Raw genomic sequence first — 5341 nt, 5'->3', positions numbered from 1 at the left:
ATTTTAGAGTGACACCGACATGTTTATTTGAATTAATGCACTCAACAGTCTCATAGTGAGAACACGTTCACATGGAACAGGAACAGAGAAAGACAACAGGTATAAGGAGAGAATGGAATGAGAAGATAATGCCAAATATTGCTAATTTTAATTTTTAAAATATGAACAATGGGTGTGGTTTTGCAAAAACTGAGCCAAAATTCAGCGTTGGGGGAGGTATCCAAAGAAAGTTTCCCTGTCATGTGAGACAATGGCATGATTTCCCCCAAAGGCTGTGTCCCGATTCTCTTGGGATCCATGAAAGGTGCTGGCCCAACAACGTGCAGAGGATTCTGGGAAGAGTTTAAGAGAAGTTCAAGAGAATTGCAAATTAGGAAACTACTTCTAGATAAGAATCTGGGACATGATAGCCTGAAAATGTAGTTTTCAAAAAATGCCTCCATTAGACTCAAAAGAATAGTTTTAGGAGAGGGGAAAGTCTCAGTTACGGAACAAACTTTGACATAGTTGCCTATAGGATGCGATATGAGAGGCATTTCTGAGAGGATTTTCTATTCAAAAATGCCTCCCTACACGCCCTCACTGACCCCCAGGAACTTCTTAAAGTGCTTGGTAGTAAAATGTCATTCTGTTGGTTGGGCTGAGATTTTTGCCTCTTATCCTCATTTGGCAGGTGCATTAATAATCGAGTAACAGGAGCCCCATCTTACACAGAGCAAGCACCTCCTGTCGCACCTAACTCAGCACCCAGAGGTGCTTCTCCTTGGCCACGTGAGGGTATTGCAACACTTCGATGGACAAATCAGGTCTCTTCCTCCATGTTCCTTTCCCCATCCTCGGCAGACAACCTTGCTTCACAATTAAAAAAAAAATCAAGGCCATAGGGTATACACTTCTTGATTTTCCTGCCCTCTTATATCTACACATTTATCTCCCTCTGCCCATTTTCTGGGAATTGGTTCTTTCCAAGCACTGAGGCTGATTCAAGCCTCCTTCCATAATTATACTCTTGGTTCTGTTTTCTCTTTCATTAATTCCTTAATTATTTGCCTCCTTCTAAAACATTTTATTGAGCTCCTACTATGTGCATGCTGTTGTGCTTGATGCTGGGAATATAGCTGTGATAATTAAGATGGCCAAGGTGGTGTTTCCATTCTAGCAAGAATCTTCCTTATTGTATTTTTAATCTTTTTTTTTTTAAGATTTTTTTTGGGGAGTTGGGGGAATGGGAACAGTGCTGGGGAATTGGGGGAAGGGGAACAGACAAGTTGCTGTCGTTTTGTTCTTCAGTCTAGTTGTGGAGNTGTTCAGCATCTTAGCTGTAGAGGGCAGTGTCACTGACCCTCACATGTGGGATCTGAACCGGGGCCCTCTGGCATCCCAAGCCAGTTCTTAACCATCGCGCCACTCGGCCGGCCCAATGATGATAGTATTTTTTTAAGAAAAAGTAAAATGTCTTTCCAGGTTATAAAGTCACCTGCTTCTTTTAGTACTTGATAAATGAGAGCCAAATTAAAATTACTTATAGTTTAATGAACTACTTTACTAATATATTTGCCAGATGAGAAAGTTACTTCAATAAAAGTTGTGACATAAATTTATACATTTTTTATGGTGAATATGGCTCTAAAGTATTTTTATATTATTATTTGATTAAATAACAAAGTTATTTGATTCAGATAAAATCATTGGCTACCCCTTAAAATGAATATGAGCCTACCCATGAAAAAGCAAAATTGATAACGTGAATAAAAGTCAGAAGGGAATTACACTACATGGTTAACTGGCTTTCTGTAGGGAACAGGATTGTGGAAATGCAGTCTAACTTTTATGCCAAGTATAAAAATGATTTAGTTATAAAGATTACATTTTTGTTACTTTTATTTCATTATTTAATTATTTAATTGTTATAGTATCAAATTAATTATAATTAAACAGCATGTTAGAATTTTGATATTAAGGTAGAACAGAAGTATATAAATACATAATGCATAATGAATATAAACATAATTTATAATTCTCTAGACTATCAAAATGGTAATTAACATGCTGTTTGAATATTACAAAACAAGCTAGCACTTTAAAAATTAATAATAAGTGCATTACAATTAAAAGAACTACTTTAAAGGGGGATTCAGGTAATTTATGCTCTGCTTTCTTTTAAGTTGCCAAATGATAGAGTGTAAAAGTGATAACTTTCTAAATACCATTGCTGTAAGCAAGAATATATTTGGTTCCTGCTATGTGAAAAGGAGCCAAATGTAATGATTGTGGTCTGATTCAAGGACAGAGTGTTGATGACATCATTTCCATAGATGGACAGTGCCACAGCTGGCTCTGTCAGTCTAGGAAGAGAGCTCACTGAAAAAAGACCATGAAGTAATTCGCAATTCAGAGGCAATATTTTAAAAGAAGTGAACTGGAAGTCTACTCGTGAAAGTCAAAGGGAACCTTGTATTTTTTTTTCTTTTTAATATTTTTGTTTCTTCAAAGTACAACCATACCAGCTTGCATAGTCCATTAAGAATTCAGAAAAAAGTGACACAGTAGTAAGAATTCTGTTTTTGGAGGGAGACCTTGGGGAGGGAAGGGAATTATGTGTCTGGAATTTAAACCTACATTGCTAACTTCGTGTAAGAAATGTGTTCCAGAGATATTTATTAATTATCTGTTCCCTCACAATGTCAGGTTGACAGCATGTAAGTGCATGAGTCCCAACGGCATGAAACCAGAGTCAGAATTCCCACCCTCCTTGGCTCAAAGAAAACACAAAGTGAGGAGCATTCAATGGACCAATAACCTGGCCAAAAATCCATTCAGTGCATATTTAATTTTCTTATGACATTTTAGCTACAAATGATTTTTTGATACTGTGTATCTATCTCCTCACCCCTTTTCTAGTATGCCCAAAATGTGTCCTTTGACTTCCTATGTACAATAACAAAAGAGAATTCAACAGATACCTGAGTATCTACCAAGTCTTAGAAACTGAGCTAGGGGTCAGGGATGCGGAGAATGAAACCATGTATGTTCCCAGGTTTCTTATCTGGTGGAGATTTATGAACAAAATAGCATGCGCAGTGTTAGAAACGTAATAGATGTAAGCATTTCCTTTTGGTCATAACATTTCTGCCCTGTGTACTCTTGGACTGGGGCGAAGATCTGTAAGAAATAAATCTATGCCAGAGTATCTCTCCTTTTTTATTAGGTTTCAGTGGTAAGTGTGATTTTCTATTGGGGTATATGTTTTCATATTTGTGCCTATTGCCTTCTGTTTCACCTCTGTATTGTGGGCTTTCCTTAAGACAGGCCACCACCCTGCTACTCCAAGTCAGTCAGGGTTTTACCAAACCTCTCCCTCCATCTCTGCCTGGCCAGGTCACCTACAGATTCATGTTGCCTATGTGGTTTTTCAGACGACGTCTGAAAAGTGATGTCTGTGTCAGAAAGAATTCACCTTCCCTACCTCCTGCTTCCTTCTTCCCAGTTTCCCAAATTGCAGTACCGTTCACCTCTTGGTGCTGCAAAGCAACAACCTCCTAAAATAGAATGGCATCTCCTTTCTTCCCGTTCCTCTCCCCTTTCCACCTTTGTTACCATTATCAGTATCTGTGTTTCTTTCCTTCTTTCAAACCTCAAACAAATAAACTTTTGGAAGGTTCTCCTGGTTTGAACTCAAAACTCTTTTCCTTCCTGGAGCCAGTTCTTTCAAAATTACTGCTCAAGTTACTTAATACTAACCAGTTACATTTTTACAAAACTACTAGGACGCCAAATATTTTAAGAGACAGTTTTAGCAGAACAATGGTAACATTATTTCAGACAGATGTTTGTTAATAATTATATATTTAAATTAATAATTTTCCATATTCATGTTTCTATTCCCTGTCCACTCAACATAATGATATTAAAATTAATTCTAATAATTGTTTTAAAAGTAAGTTGATAAGGAACAGCTCAGAGTTGAACTTTACCATGTATTTAGAGATGTTCTAGTTGTCCAGACCTTTACTTTTCCTTTCTTCAAATCCTGGAACCACATAAATAAGCCTATTGAATCTTATGGTGTACAAGAACCAAAATCGTATAAAAGGATCAGATGCTACTAAATTCAACTGCTACTTTTCTACAGATTTATCTACTTACCTATAAACCAGTACTTTTCTTTTTGCATTATATTCTTCTGAACAACTTTACAACAAAATGAAGCTGGAGATGCTTTGAAGTTGTTTATTTCTCCCATGACTGATTAAACGATAGGTGTTCCCGTTTGATGGCCAGGTACTTCCATCTTGTGGCTCCACCATCCCCAAGGCCTGCTGTCATCTGCATCAAGCCTGAAGAAAGGGACAGCATGGAGGAGGTATGTCTGCTTTTTCAAGGCCTCAGCCCTGGAAGTGGCATGCCTCACTTCTGCTCATATCCCACCTGCAAGAGCTAGTTACGTGGCCACCCCAAGACACAAAGGAGGCTGGGAAATGTCATTCCTGGCTTGACATCACTTCCCACTTATCACCATATCACAATTGGTGGGAAGAGTGGGGTTTGGGGGACCACTGCTCTCTCTACCATGTATAGAGCGTTTGGAAATGTTAAATACTTATAACCCCTGCAGTAGAGACTACATTTAACTCGGTTAAGTCAGACTGAGGGATAGATCAAGAAAGGTGTTAGGGAGGAAATGGCATTTGAGCTGTGTCTTGACAAAGAAGAGTGTAAGCTAACCAAGTGAAGAAGAGGACAACGATTTTAGGCAGAGAAAACATGCAAAAGATAAGGAAGTATAAAGGAGCATGGTCTATTAGGAGCACAGAAGTAGTGCTGTGGAAGTTGGTTGTATTGTGGAGCCATAAGAAGATGAGCCAAAGATGTGGTTAAAGAGCCTTTAGATTTGAAGGAAAACTTGTGTGTTCAGGAGATTTTTATAATGTATGAGGTGTGATCAAAACATGGTGAATGTTTAAGTAAAAATTTATTACAGTAAAAGACACTTTGCCATTAATCCCCCTCAAAATACTCCCCCTCACTTCGAACACACTTATCCCATCATTCTTGCCACTTTCTGAAGCAGTTCTGGAAGTCCTCTTTTGTGAGTGTCTACTTCATCCTCCATCATGACAATGCTCCTTGTCACACATCACTTCTCATAGGACAATTTCTGTCAAAAACATTACAGTGTGTCCTCATCCCTTATTCACAGGATCTAGCACTGTACGACTTCTGGCTCTTCCCCAAATTCAAAATGATTCAGGGGCTGGCCGAGTGGCGCGATGGTTAAGAACTCGCTTGGGATGCCAGAGGGCCCCGGTTCGGATCCCACATATGAGGGCCAGTGACACTG

The 5341-nt window shown here is 38.6% G+C and overlaps 1 long non-coding RNA gene across 1 annotated transcript in view; it reads right to left on the bottom strand.

Moving 5' to 3' along the window:
* Window positions 1–3979: 3979 nt before the first annotated feature.
* The window catches only part of LOC109384864 (uncharacterized), a 10915-nt gene continuing 9553 nt past the window's right edge, over window positions 3980–5341 (bottom strand). Inside the window, exons 2-3 of the long non-coding RNA XR_002124501.1 lie at window positions 4147–4337; window positions 3980–4030 (exon numbers count right to left, since the gene is read on the bottom strand). This is a non-coding gene — a long non-coding RNA (uncharacterized LOC109384864). The remainder of the gene's footprint in view (window positions 4031–4146; window positions 4338–5341) is intronic.

The sequence above is a fragment of the Hipposideros armiger genome, unplaced genomic scaffold (assembly GCF_001890085.2).
Source record: "Hipposideros armiger isolate ML-2016 unplaced genomic scaffold, ASM189008v1 scaffold_104, whole genome shotgun sequence".
NCBI lineage: Eukaryota > Metazoa > Chordata > Mammalia > Chiroptera > Hipposideridae > Hipposideros > Hipposideros armiger.
This window is presented reverse-complemented; position numbering and strand designations above follow the sequence as displayed.